Raw genomic sequence first — 13,782 nt, 5'->3', positions numbered from 1 at the left:
ACACAGTGATTTATTTACAAATAAGGAAAACCTATATGGCAAAAACCCCACCGGGTGATTTTAAGGTCACCACTTCTAAGAATCCACTATTATCAAAACAAGCGGTTACAAGTAAGGAATCCCAGTACCTTATACCAACTTACAGTTGAACCCTTACCCTAATATCCAATTGGTCTTGTTTTGTAGTGACAATCTTTCCTTTTCAATGCATAGCTTTCAATACGTGACTAACCAATAGATGCGCGGATCCCAGTACGCAACTTAATCACAAACTTGAGAAATATGTTTACTGTAAAATTCTTTAGTTCATCACACGATGAAGATTATGAAGCTCCTTGGTCACAAAACCCTAAGGTGTACAAACACAGCAGTTTCTTCAAGAGATAGATGAACTATGGCAAATTTTGTCTCAAATTACAATTTGCATGAACACAACTTTGCTTCACACTTGTGCAACCTATTACGGCCCTTAAAATAATCCTTATATATGTTTAAGGTTGTGAGAAAAGAAAGTCGAAACACATACTCATGAATTGGAGTGAAATCAGTTCTAAAAAACTGAATTTCATAAACCTCAACAGATAGGATATCTATCGAGCTAGCTATCGAGTTTTAAAATCCAGCACTTTCTCACTTGTTTCTTGTACAAACTTGCATGGATTTAATACTTGAACTTGAAACCTTGTTCTTTGAAGCATTAAACATATCCTAGATCTACCCAAGTAAAAGTAAAGTGCATTTTGTCAAAAGATTAGCCAATTTTAAATTGACATATGTTCCTAACATCAAATCACATATGTCCTAATAAAATTAATACTAATAACAGTTGACTTAGGATGTCCAATATACATTATAAAATCTAACAAAACTCATAAGATGATTATTTTTTTTTTTTTAGAGAGACTTTCAACCTATGGTATCGACTCTTGATGATAGCTATTTATTATCATACCAAGACACCAATTGGTTTCTAGTGTAGACGAGGATTGAACCCCATATCTCTTATTCAACCATCAGAGACTTTACCAGTTGAGCTAACTAAAACCTACCATAAAATGAGTATTTAGAGCACTAACATCCAAGGATGCAAAAAAGTTCTATTTTTCACCCTAAAAATCTAATTTATCTATTTTACTATCTCATTTTACAACTCATTCTACATCTCAATTTTTATATTTAGATACAACTTATTAAAATAATATAAATTATACCAACAAATAATATAAAAATAAAAATAAAACTCCCTTATTTAGATACAACTTATTAAAATAATATAAATTATACCAACAAATAATATAAAAATAAAAATAAAACTCCCTTCTCTCTCTCTCTCTCTCTCTCTCTCTCTCTCTCTCTCTCTCTCTCTCTCTCTCTCTCTCTCTCTCTCTCTCTCTCTCTCTCTCTCTCTCTCTCTCTCTCATGACCAGTAATCACCACTACCACTAGCAACCACCTACCACTGAAACTCAACCCAATCACCAAAAGCTAGCCATCACCACCACCATCACTGAGACACCACAAAATCCTAAATTTTTAGGAATACCCACATGAAAAAAAAAACACATTCGATACGAACCACATTAACACAGTCCACAGACATCTTACAATGAAAATCACACCCAAAAAAAAAAAAAAAAACAAAACAAAACAAAAACATGTTAGTAGCTCAGATCTAAACCCAAAGATAGTAAATAATAATAATAAAAGACAAACCCATAGGCATCGATCAACCCAAGCCAACATCGATCAACCTCAGCCACCACACCCACGCTTGTAGTAACCCACAACCACCGAGAAAGCCACCGATTTGAACCCACCGAAATCGCCGCCACACACCCACGCAACCCGATTTAAACCCACCAATTTTAACCCAAGCCACCACACCCACGCCACTCGCCACCAATTCAAGCCCCAACCCCGAAACCAAAGTCCAATGCCACCGAGAGAGAGAGAGAGATAAAATAAAATAAGGAAAAAATTTAGCTACAAAATTGGTTGTATTACATATTTTAAAAATCTAACCATTGGATTGCATGCTCTTTATGTTCTTAATACACATGTCAAATTTTGTGCCAATCGGACATTATTTACAACATAATCTATAAGATTATATTTTATGCATAATTTTAAATTACAAAAACTAGCAATTTAAACAATTTATTAATGACATAGCTATTGATCTTTAATTTTCTAGAAATTTTATAAGCATGGAGGATATAAGAAAAAAATGTAATCCAATTGTGGATTTGTCAAAATTCACCTCTAATAAAAAGATATTGAGTAAGGTTGTAGTTTAAAGCTACAACCAATTTTGTAGCTAAACTTTGTCCATAAATTAACATTATTTTTTTTACATCCTATTCTACCCTTGGTTCTATATATAAGAACCAATTGTTCACAGGTTCTAAAAATTTAACAAAACCCATACCCGGATAGAGCATCTTTTTTGAGCTTTTGATTGTAAAATAGGAATTAGGGGTTGTAAACACCCCCCCCCCCCCAAATGCTAGTGCTCATAGGCTCAAACTAACAAAAGACTAAAAATGAGTTGGAATTAATGGAGGTATAAGGTGAGTATTTATAGGCTCAAGCAAGGGGTTGTTGGAGGATTCTAGAGCACCCTAGACAATTAGGCATCCCCCCTTTCAAGATTGAACCATTTTGGAGCAAATATTTTTTAGGAAGAAGGGGGGGGGGGGGAAGGGGGGAAGGAATAGGGCCTCTACATAGGGCTAGCCCAAGTGTTTCGAAGGCCTAAGGTGAAACCTTCAAATGGGGCTTTTATGTTATCACTTAAATAATATTTAAGTAGCATTTTATATAATAATTTTTTTAAAATCCATTCTTTTTACTTTTTAATATGATTTTTTTTTTTTTTGAGAAAGTGCTAAAGTTATAATAAATTTTACTACAAACTGGTGCTGTAATGAATGTGATCAATGACATGAGGCTTACAAAAATACTAAAAATATTATAAAATTTACAACATGAGAATTACAAAGATATATCACCAATCACAAATATTCATTCAAAAATGCATTCAATAGTTTGTTGAAATCTACCTATCATATTCATTGTCACATCAAATTATAAAAGTTATAAAGACCACCACACACCCTTGGTGCAATGATCACTTCACAAGTATAAGTTCTTGTGGGGTGTGGGGGACAATGGCCGAGATTTAAGCCTCTAAAAGAGAGTTTCACACACATATACACTTAGATTAGGCTAGAATAGATTTTTTATCTTGTATAAAAATAATTAAATAAATAAAATTTATGTATTAAAATTTATAGTATTTTTAACATTTTCCTATTTGAATTACTTGTGATTAGTAACACGTCTATTTGTAAGACCTATTTATTTAAATTTATCTTATCTCTATCTGTAGCATTACTTGATTCTTTGAGCCTTCTTAATAGTGGAAAAAAAAAAATATATATATATATATATATAAACTAAAATGTTTTAACATCTCTCAAAAATATTTATAGATAAAAAATAAATAAATAAATTTGCCCCCAAATTTGGGGCATATTCTCTAGTAAGGGGGCCCTAGGCAATGACCTAATTGGCCTAAGCCTAGAGCCGGCCCTGCCTCTACAACAATAATGCCTTTAATAAAATGTGTTTTACACTTTAATTTTTTTATATATTCATGTCATATTATAAATAGTGTTTATTTTATTTGTAAATATTTTTTAATTACAAATGTATACTAGAAAATATCAATTTTTATATGAAAGGCTTCACACACAATGAGAGAAAGAAGAAGAAGAAGAAGAAGAAGAAATCTAAAATAGAATCTAGAGATAAATTTATTACTAGTGTAAAAAAAAAAAATATAGTAGAATGTTTAGATTTAAAAAAAAAATGCTAAAATGCAAAATTCATCCTCTATGTTTCACCAAAATTCATTTTAATCCTCTAACTTTACTTTTGTTCATTTCAATTCTCTAACTTTTAAGTTTATTCAATTAAGGTTTTTTCCATCAAATTTTATTATATGTTATGGTTAATTTTCCAGTCTTTTAAATTAAAAAATTCAATTAATGATTGAAAAATATTTTCTAGATTATCTTTTTTCAAAAAAAAAAAAAAAATTAACAAAAGTTAACAGAAAAACCTTAATTTAATAAATCTAAAACTCATATGATTGAAATGAACGAAAGCAAAATTAGAGGATCGAAATGAATTATGAAGAAACTTAGAAGGTGAATTCTGCATTTTAGCCAAAAAATAAATAAATAAATAAATGAACAAGAATTCCATAAATCAAAAGATAACAATTAAAGATATCATAATAATGTTCAAACATGAAATACAAAAATTATTGATTATTTAAAAAGAATTTTTTTGTGGATTCTGGTTAACTCAACTGGTAAAGTCTTTGAGTGTTATATAAGAGATCCGGGGTTCAATCCCCTCTTATACCAAAAACTGATTAGTGTCTTGGTTTGATAATAAAGGGCTATCATCAAGAGCGGACGTCATAAGTTGAAACTCTCTAAAAAAAAAAAAAAAAAAAAAATCTCAAATATGAATCTCTTAAAAAAAATTTACTCAAATAATTGTTGAAGGGGATTTTCCCCCGCAAGCCGTTTGTCCTCTTTGGGGAGCCAGGCCCGCAAGGATTTGTTCTCGTCCCCGAGTGTGGTGTTTGGGATTTTCACCTCAGGCACTTTGGCCGATATTGGCTTGACACCCTAGTCCCACATCGGTTAGAGATGCGCCATACTCATGGTTTATAAGCTTCTGGAGCGACCATGAGTGTACCACTACTCAACACATGTGCTTAGTAGTGGTACACTCATGGTCGCTCCAGAAGCTTATAAAGTGCTGAGTAGTGGTACACTCATGGTCGCTCCAGAAGCTTATAAACCATGAGTGGGGCGCATCTCTAACCGATGTGGGACTAGAGTGTCAAGCCAATATCGGCCAAAGTGCCTGACCCAAACACCACACTCGGGGACGAGAACAAATCCTTGCGGGCCTGGCTCTCCAAAGAGGACAAACGGCTTGCGGGGGAAAATCCCCTACAATTGTTATAGTTGCTTTTACATAAATAAGTTCACTAAAATTAAAACTAATTTTTTTTTAACTTAAGATCGATTATTTCACAAGAAGATTATATGGATTGACTATAATCATTTGAAAAAGAGATGAGAGTAAAACCTAAATATAAAAACTTAATTAGTAATGTTGCATCTTAAAATATAAGAATAATTGCTTTCAAATATAAATTTAAGTTTAGTTATATTTAATTAATATTTAAATTATTTAGGGAAAAAAACTACACTTAAATTTATTGTATATGATTAGAATTCTAAGTTCGAAGTTCAACATTAATATAACCAAACCCTTTATCGTTACTTTAAAAAGAAAGAAATTAACAAAACATTTGTTAAAATGAATTTTAATGAGCAAGTGTGGACAAACAAACAAACAAGATTACAGAACTGGCATCTGGGTCCTCATGCCTCACATTACTTGCTTAACATGTCTTTACAAATTTGTTCGATCCTTCCAAAGATAATCCAACTCTCTTGTTTGGAGCATTGTAGCATGTAAAAAGACAAAATTTATGCTGTTAATATATATGTACTAAAATCTGACAAACATTCGCCATAGTTTTAGTTATCAGCTTGCACTTGATCACCTATATATAGTATCTATATAACTCTCTCCACAAAGCATTCAAAATTCTGATTAAAATAAATAAAGGAACAATGAACAATCAAGATCAAGTTTGTCGTCATATAACTACATGTTATGGAACATATGCTAACTACAACTTCTATAATTTTTTATTTTAATCAATTTGTTTTTGATAAACTTCAAGACAGATACCTTAAGTTATTATTTTGCATCACACGCAATTTGTCTGTTTAAAAAAAGAATAACATGTTACATGTGATTGCATCTGGTTCATTTTCATTAGTCTATTAAGTTAAATTTGTGCAGTAAATCTCTAACATGGGAGCCTATTGGTGCTGACACAAATCCTGTCCAAGATAAAGCTGCTTAAGAAGAATAGTTCACTATGCATTGTTCAATGTACCAAGCAGTGGCAAAGGGAGGAGAAGCCATTTGAAATTAATTTAAATATTTTTCTCAATAAGGATCTGTTAGTGGGACATCTCATCTGTGGAGTTTTTTAAAATTACGTTTAGATTGGATTGGTTATCCCATGTCATCAAGGTTTAAACTTTAAACAAGCTTTAACTAGCACTATTTTAGTATCTATTTAAATAATTGGTCGATGATGTTGTAAAATCCAGTATATTCATTCACAATGGATGAGTAGAATTTTAAGAAATCTACGCTGAAATTAATTATGAACTCTAATGAATTTTAAAATATGGATGTTTGATTAAGAAGTTAACTATGTTCAATGTACCAAATAGTGGAAAAGGGAGAAGCTTGGAGCATTTTAAATAATTTTCTCAATGGAGATGTTTGGTTAGGATCAGTTTGAAGGATATCTCTCATCTATGGGAGTTTTAAAAATTATGTTTAAATTGGATTTGTCATATCATCAAATTTTGACTAGCGCAATTTTAGTATCTATATAATAAATAAATAATGATGTTGAAAAGTCTATTCTATTCATTCAAATGGATGAGTAGGATTTAAAAAAAATCTATGGTACGTCGAATTACTTATGAGCTCCAATGAATCCTAATCGTGCGTACTTTACACTATTTTTACATTCGTAAATTATGAATGGTGAACTTTTGTTTTTTAGAATCCATTATCTCCTTTATTTGTATAACTTCTCACAAATTTAATTGTAGTGCAACATTCCGTATTTCTTTTCTTTTTCTTTTTTAAATTTTAAAATTGTTCTATTTTTATTAGAGAATCAAGATTCAAATCCCTCTTGTTGCAACTTGCAACTATCAAATTTTATATATATTGTAAGGTTGAATTTAATCAACCATTTTGTTGGCTTTGTTCTGTGCCAATTTGCTTGTAATTCAGCATTTAGAAACCCTGTATTTAGATGGGAATCATGTAAGGGTAGTGTGTGAGAAAGTATGAAGAAATGCTCAAGAATGTGCACTAAAGCAGGAACTCGCAACCGGATCTCGCGGGTAGCTCACAACTGGCAAGCCGCTAGATGATGCACACGAGTGAGCATGCAGAGAAGCTGAACCGTCATACCAGCTACAGCACTACAGGACAAAAAGTCTAGAGTGGCCATTCAGTTAACTCGCGGCTTGGACTCACAACTCAGTTAAGTCACGAGGCCAAGTCTCCAGTCCACTCTATTTTGGAAAAATTGACTCTTCGCATTCCTTTCTTACTCTAATATAAATACCCCTTATACCCACGAAATATTGAGAGCTTCTAGAGAGAATTTTGAGAGAGAAACTCTAGAGAAAAACAATATTGACTCATCCACAATCTTTACATAGTGACTCTTCAAATTTCTCAACTCTCACCCTCTCCATTGTTAAATCCTTGAGAGGTACATTAGTCAAAACATTTTCTCACTATACCCATATCTGTGAGAAGGCTATTTGATACTTAGGAAGCAGTCAGGAAATGACCAATTGATATTGGTTGATACTATGGGTTATAGCGGAATCCGGTAAGCTAGAAAAGGCAAAGATTCGGCGTAACCTCGTTGGAGTAGGAGCTTGGAGGGCTTAGGTACACTGGGTAGATTAAGCTTGGAGGGTCTTCTACTATTCATGTATCCCAACTTGATTTTCTAGTGGATTATTGACCGCTTGAAGGGTAGCGGAGAGGATTTACGCCGAGGGCTTCAGTTTCCTTTTCGATAACATATCGTTGTGTTGTCCTTGTGTTTGCATCTCTCTTTCCTTAATCTTTGCCATTTAATTTCTGCTATGGATGTGATTTTATTTGGTTTAGATTGTTTATCAATTCTGTTCTAAGCTTATGTTCATATTCCGCACATACATTGTTTGATAATAAGCTTGAATTGATAATTTGTAATTTGGGGGTCTAAACATTCATAATGTTTTATATGCTATTTGAACATTCATATATCATACATATAAAAGAGCTGTGTACCACGGAATTCTCCATTATTGATATATTTAGACAATCATTTAAACATATATATATATAGGGGTAAAAAAAATTAAAATTTTGATTAACATTAAAGTAAAAGGTTTTATACATTTACTCATATTTATGCAGTAAATAGTATGGCATATACAACCTTAATATCCTCGTCACTTTTAATAGTTAAGGAGAGACATTGAAACAGATGAATAATTACTAATGTCAAATTACAATCTACCATTTTATTGTTTTATTATTAATTTTTGTTATTTTTAATCACCTTACAATTGCCACAACACAATATTGTGGCAAATTACAATCCACAATTGTGTAGTGGCAATGGTAAAGATAAAAAAAAAATAAAAAAATAAATAAATAAATAAATAAATAAATAAATAAAATAAATAAAAAAATTAAATAAATAACAAAAAACACCAAAATGTGAATTGTAATTTGTTATAGGACAAAATTTGGCAACAAACTTGATTGTAACCTAATCCTACAATTCCACTCAATATCTTTTTATTGGTTGTGAATTTTGATTAATCCACCATTATATATATATATATATATATATTTTATATCCTTCATGCTTGCCAAATTTCCAGAAAATAAAATATCAATAGTTATATCATCAATCAAATATTTAAATTTCATGTTTTTATAGTTTAAAATTATACATAAAAATAAGTTTATGAATCAAATGGTAAATAACATCTAATTGACACGAAATTTAATACGTGTGTTAAGAACATACAATTCAATGGTTAGATTTTCAAAATATGTAGTCATATATGTTAACTTTTTTTAGTGAAAGTTGTAGTTTTAGATTACAACTAAATTTGTAGCCAAATTTTGTCCCATTAAGTATTAATAGTAACAAGATCCCTTTTTTAACTATAACCAAATGACAAGAATACTAATATCAGGTTAATGTGAATCTAGACACAAAATTTCTTTGAAAATAATAATTAAATTTTTCATTAAGCTAACAAAAAATGGTAACGTATGGGACACGGTGCTTATTATGATTTTATTTTATTTTTTGATAAATAACAGTGATGGCAGCAGCAACTTTGGGTGATAAGTGCAATGTTAATATACCTCCTCCTAGGTTACCGCCTCAAGGTGTAAAGACTAATGAAAAAAAAAAATTGTGAATAGTACACAAAACTTCTACTTTTGTAAAATTTAAGAAAAATATCATTAAAGGTGTATATAAAAATAACAAAAAGATAAATAATAATTAAAATAAAATTTTAATGAAAGTAAGAAAATACTACTGCAATAAAGAGTTTGACGCAGGTGTATATTAAAAAAGTTGACTAATTTTTTTTTAATATAAGTGACTTCTTAATTATAATTAAGCTACAAATTTTGCATAGTATAACATGAATGTTGTACTATGATGTTATTTGTAAATTTTTTTTTTTTTTTTTTTTTTTCTCTCTGTAAGTACACATAAATTAGTAATTTTGAATGATGAAAAGTAGTTAGTGCGAGTACATGGAGATATTCAGAATCTCAGATAGCCAACTGTCGAAGGGAGTGACCAATTTAGGAAGTGTGGCTGATGGGATTATATCGATGTTTTAGGAAGCTTTGCCTGGTTTGAGATAAAAGACTTAATATGTTCATCTTAATTTTTTGTTCAATGTGATTCATGAAATGTTCCATCCCTTTCCCTTTAAAGTATTGTGACCTAGCTGTTTCCAAAAAAAAAAAGTTTTGTGACCTATAACAATGACACATAAAGTTTAAATTCTATCTCCTTGTCACAAAAGTTGGGCTCTCTAACTTCTCTTAAGCGGTAGAAGTTTTCTGTCCCTTTTTAGAAGGAGAGTTTTGTTCTCTTGAACATAGTTTTGAAACCCGGATCGTTCATTGAACCGTAAAAGAGAGAGGTTCAAGGTTTTTGAGGTCGAACCGAGGTTGAACCGGGGTCGAACTGTGATGACGTCATAATTAATTTAATAATTATTTTAAATATAAAATTAATATAAATACAAAATTTGACTAAAATAATCCCTAAATAAATATAAAAATCTATATTTCAAATGTATTTTTTATATCATAACTTTCCATAAGATTAATAATAATAAAAAATTAAATTCAAAGCAGACATAATAAATAAACAAATATATAATTAAATGCATAACAATGTCAAGGTTGATTTGCTGATTATAAAAAATGTAGTTAATATACTTAAATCACTAACCAAACCAAATAGTAAACCATTGCTATCAATTTTAAATCTAATACAAAATATTATTAAAATATTAAAGAGGATAGTTGATGAAGCTTAAGCTACTGTGGTAGTAGTGCTATTGTGGTAATAGTGCTATATCAATCTCATAAAAAAGAAATGAATAAATAAATATATTAATACTTATGCGATTTGACGTTTGTAGTACACAATGGGCGAGTGTTTTACTAATTATAAGTGATTAATTGACATTGGTTCAAATTTGAACCTAATATTAAGATTATTTTTTTGCTTCAATAATAACAATCAGTAACAATTTACCATTTAAAATTTATTATAAAAAGTTATGAAAATACTGTGGATATCTCATTTCTCTTTTAAATTTCTTATACTTTTCAAAGAGAAGTCCACAACATTTTTACAACAAATTCTAAGTGGCAGGTTGTTACTGGTTGTTATTGTTGGGTTGAAAAAGGTAATCTCAGTGCTAAATTTAAATTTGAACTAATAACAACTAATCACCTGTGATTTGTTATAAAAATATTGTAAAAATATTGTGGATATAGCACTTTTAAATTGCCTAAGTACATCCTTTTTCCTTTTTCTGTTTCTTTTATTTTTTCTTCCTTTTTTCTCAACCATTTGATTGATTGATTTATCTCCACCATCGTTTATAATTCTACATCTTTATCTCTTTCTTTTTTTTTACTAGTGTCTTAAATTTTTCTCATCCACCCATTTAAAAATCTTACCTTCCCAATGTCTCTTTTACTTTCCCAATGCCTAGTTGCCTACACGTTTCTACAGGGAACTCTTTCTCTTTTGTGATGAACACTATTCTCTCTTTCTTCTTCACAAATCTCCTCAGTCCTCACAAAACTCTTCATCTGCTTCTTCTCAATCTCACTCGCGGAAACAATCATGGGTTTTGTTTTTTTGGTCAAAAACTCTTGCAGAGCATTGTGTTGTCACCGTGCAGTGGCTGCTCCTTTCTTCTTCTTTTCTTTCTTTTTTTTTTTTTTTTTTTTTCAAAAAAATTTCATAGAAGCACTCATTGCCAAAAAGAAATTTTCGCCTAAAACTATCCAGAACATTGATGCGAGTTCAATGTTTGACAGAATGTTATAGTTGAAGCTTCAACAATGGTGATTTGGTGCTGTGAGTCTGTAATGTTTTTATTTTTTAAATAAAAATAACTTTGACTTAAACCGTGAAAACTGCTCACAGTTCTCAAACCTGGGCGATTCAACCGCAGTTTGAACGGTTCCCTGCTTTTTTTATTTAGAACGATTTCTAGGGATAAAAGAACCATAATAGTGAGAGGTTCACGGTTTTCCCGGTCGGACCGTGTGGTCCGGTCCAAGTTTCAAAACCTTGCTCTTGAAGCAACAATTTTGCTTCTTGAGCTTGTGGGTTTTTTTCTTTCTTTCTTTTTTTTTTTTTTTTTTTTTTTTTTTTTTTTTTTTTTTTGTGTTTCGAGGTTAGGCAAACAATTTTTCTTTCAATTTTTTCAAATTAGTTGCTTATCAAATGGAAGACTTGACAAATATATGGAATAATCTATCTCTCTCTAAGAGGGAGAATACTGGGCTTGTCCTTCAAAATGATCAAAGGACTGGTGAGTTCATTCTAGTGGCAAAATTCTTAACAACTCGTTTTTGAATATGGAAGTGATGGCCCAAACGTTTAAGCAACTCTAGCAATCAACAAACAGCTTCAAAATATGACATTTGGGAAGCCACAAAGTTCTGTTCGTATTTGACAATTTAGCAGATATGGACAGAATTCTGTAGAATCAACCATGGGATTTTGATAAACATCTCATGGTCCTGCAGAGGTACGATACTAATACTCCAGTTCATACCTTGATTTTCAATAAAGTTCCTTTTTGGGTGAAAGTCTGCAATATCCCTATCCGATATTGTAGATACCGCATTTTGTACCCCTTACGACTCGGGCCCTCGTTCCCCAATGATGTTGAATTCTAAGATTCAAGGTTGGTTTAGGGCCCAATCAGAAGTTAAATTGACTTAAGAAGTGTTAAAATGAAAAATATAACTTTTAATAAGTAGATAAATCTATTTTGAAAAAAAAAGGTCAAAGGAAACCCTCGCTATGCACATGCAAGAATGAGCCTGTACACGCAGTTTTCTGCATGTGTACACAGGCCCGATCTTGCGCAAGCATAGCGATTTCCAGAAACTATATAAGGCAAGTTTTCTGCATCTATGTTAAGGTTTGGAACGAATCCCACATTGTCTGGGAGTCATTCCAAACCCAATTTTTTCACACTATAAAGTGCCTTTCTTGGTATATTTTCAAAACACATAGAAATCTCATGGGAAAACACTAAGATTCACTAGAAATAGTGAATCAAAAAGGGAGTTTTTCACAAAACATCCTCAAATCAATTTTCTTTTAATTAGGGCCTTTTCAAGCCTTGATCTTTGAGTTTAATATTACTAATCACTCTCTTATTGGTTTATGAATAGATTTGATTGAGGGAAACAGTCAAAAATCAAGCTTGGAAAGCTTTTGTTGAGGTATTAAGTTTTAAACCTTTCTTGTTTCCTTTTCTTTTATTTTCTGCTTTTAAATTTTCTATTTGTCTTGTTTTCTTGTTCCTATATGCTAATATGTTTATCTAGATTAGGTTTATGTAGTTGTATGTTTTAGAAGCATGTTAGTCTTGAAGTTTTATTGCATCTGTTGTGTTTTTAGGGTTTTCTGGGCAAGACTTGCACATGCATAATCTTGCCTACAAACGCAGGCTTGATTATACGCATGCAGGCTTGTTCATGCATGCGCAGGCCGCTATCTAAAAACCCTAATTTAGGTTTCTACTTTGTTTTATTTGCTTATTTCACTTGTAATGCTTCTGTTTTAAGTCCCTTTTTGTAGCTTTTAAGCCTCTGTTTCACATGATTATTTGTTCATTTGCCTTCACATGTTAGAATTAGGGTTTTATTATTTCAATGATATGAACATTCATTCACATGTTTATGCATAATGCCATAGGTGCTGAGTTGCTGCAAGGTAAGTAAAGGATAAGTCATGCATTTGTAATGAACATGCATTTGTGATATGATCTTGCTTAGGTTTGATGATAATTGTGATCTTAATGCCTTAGATGATTACATGATGTGCTTGTTGCCTATATCATTGCTTTGATTTTATGTTACATGCTTCTGCCTTGTTTGGCAAGGATATTCCATGATTAGATGAATGTTAGGATAATGTGATGAGATATGTTATGATTTGTGAAGAAGCATGTTTAGATGTATTATGATTAGGGCTTGTGATATGATGAGATGCTATGCTAGATGAATGTTAGGACCTTTGATATGTGATGCCATGATTAGATGTATGGTAGGCTTTGTTTGTGAGCATGATAGATGTATAGTTAGGGATGTTTGATGCCACGTTGATTGCTAGATGTATGTTAGTGTGTGTGTGAGTTAGAATAACAATAGGGTTAAGACATAAGACACAATGATGGGAAGCCAATCTTAGGGTAGGGCGGTTTGGGTGCCTAA

This window comes from Quercus lobata, chromosome 9, assembly GCF_001633185.2.
Source record: "Quercus lobata isolate SW786 chromosome 9, ValleyOak3.0 Primary Assembly, whole genome shotgun sequence".
Classification (NCBI taxonomy): domain Eukaryota; kingdom Viridiplantae; phylum Streptophyta; class Magnoliopsida; order Fagales; family Fagaceae; genus Quercus; species Quercus lobata.
The sequence above is the reverse complement of the archived record's forward strand: the minus strand, read 5'-3'. Positions refer to the sequence as shown.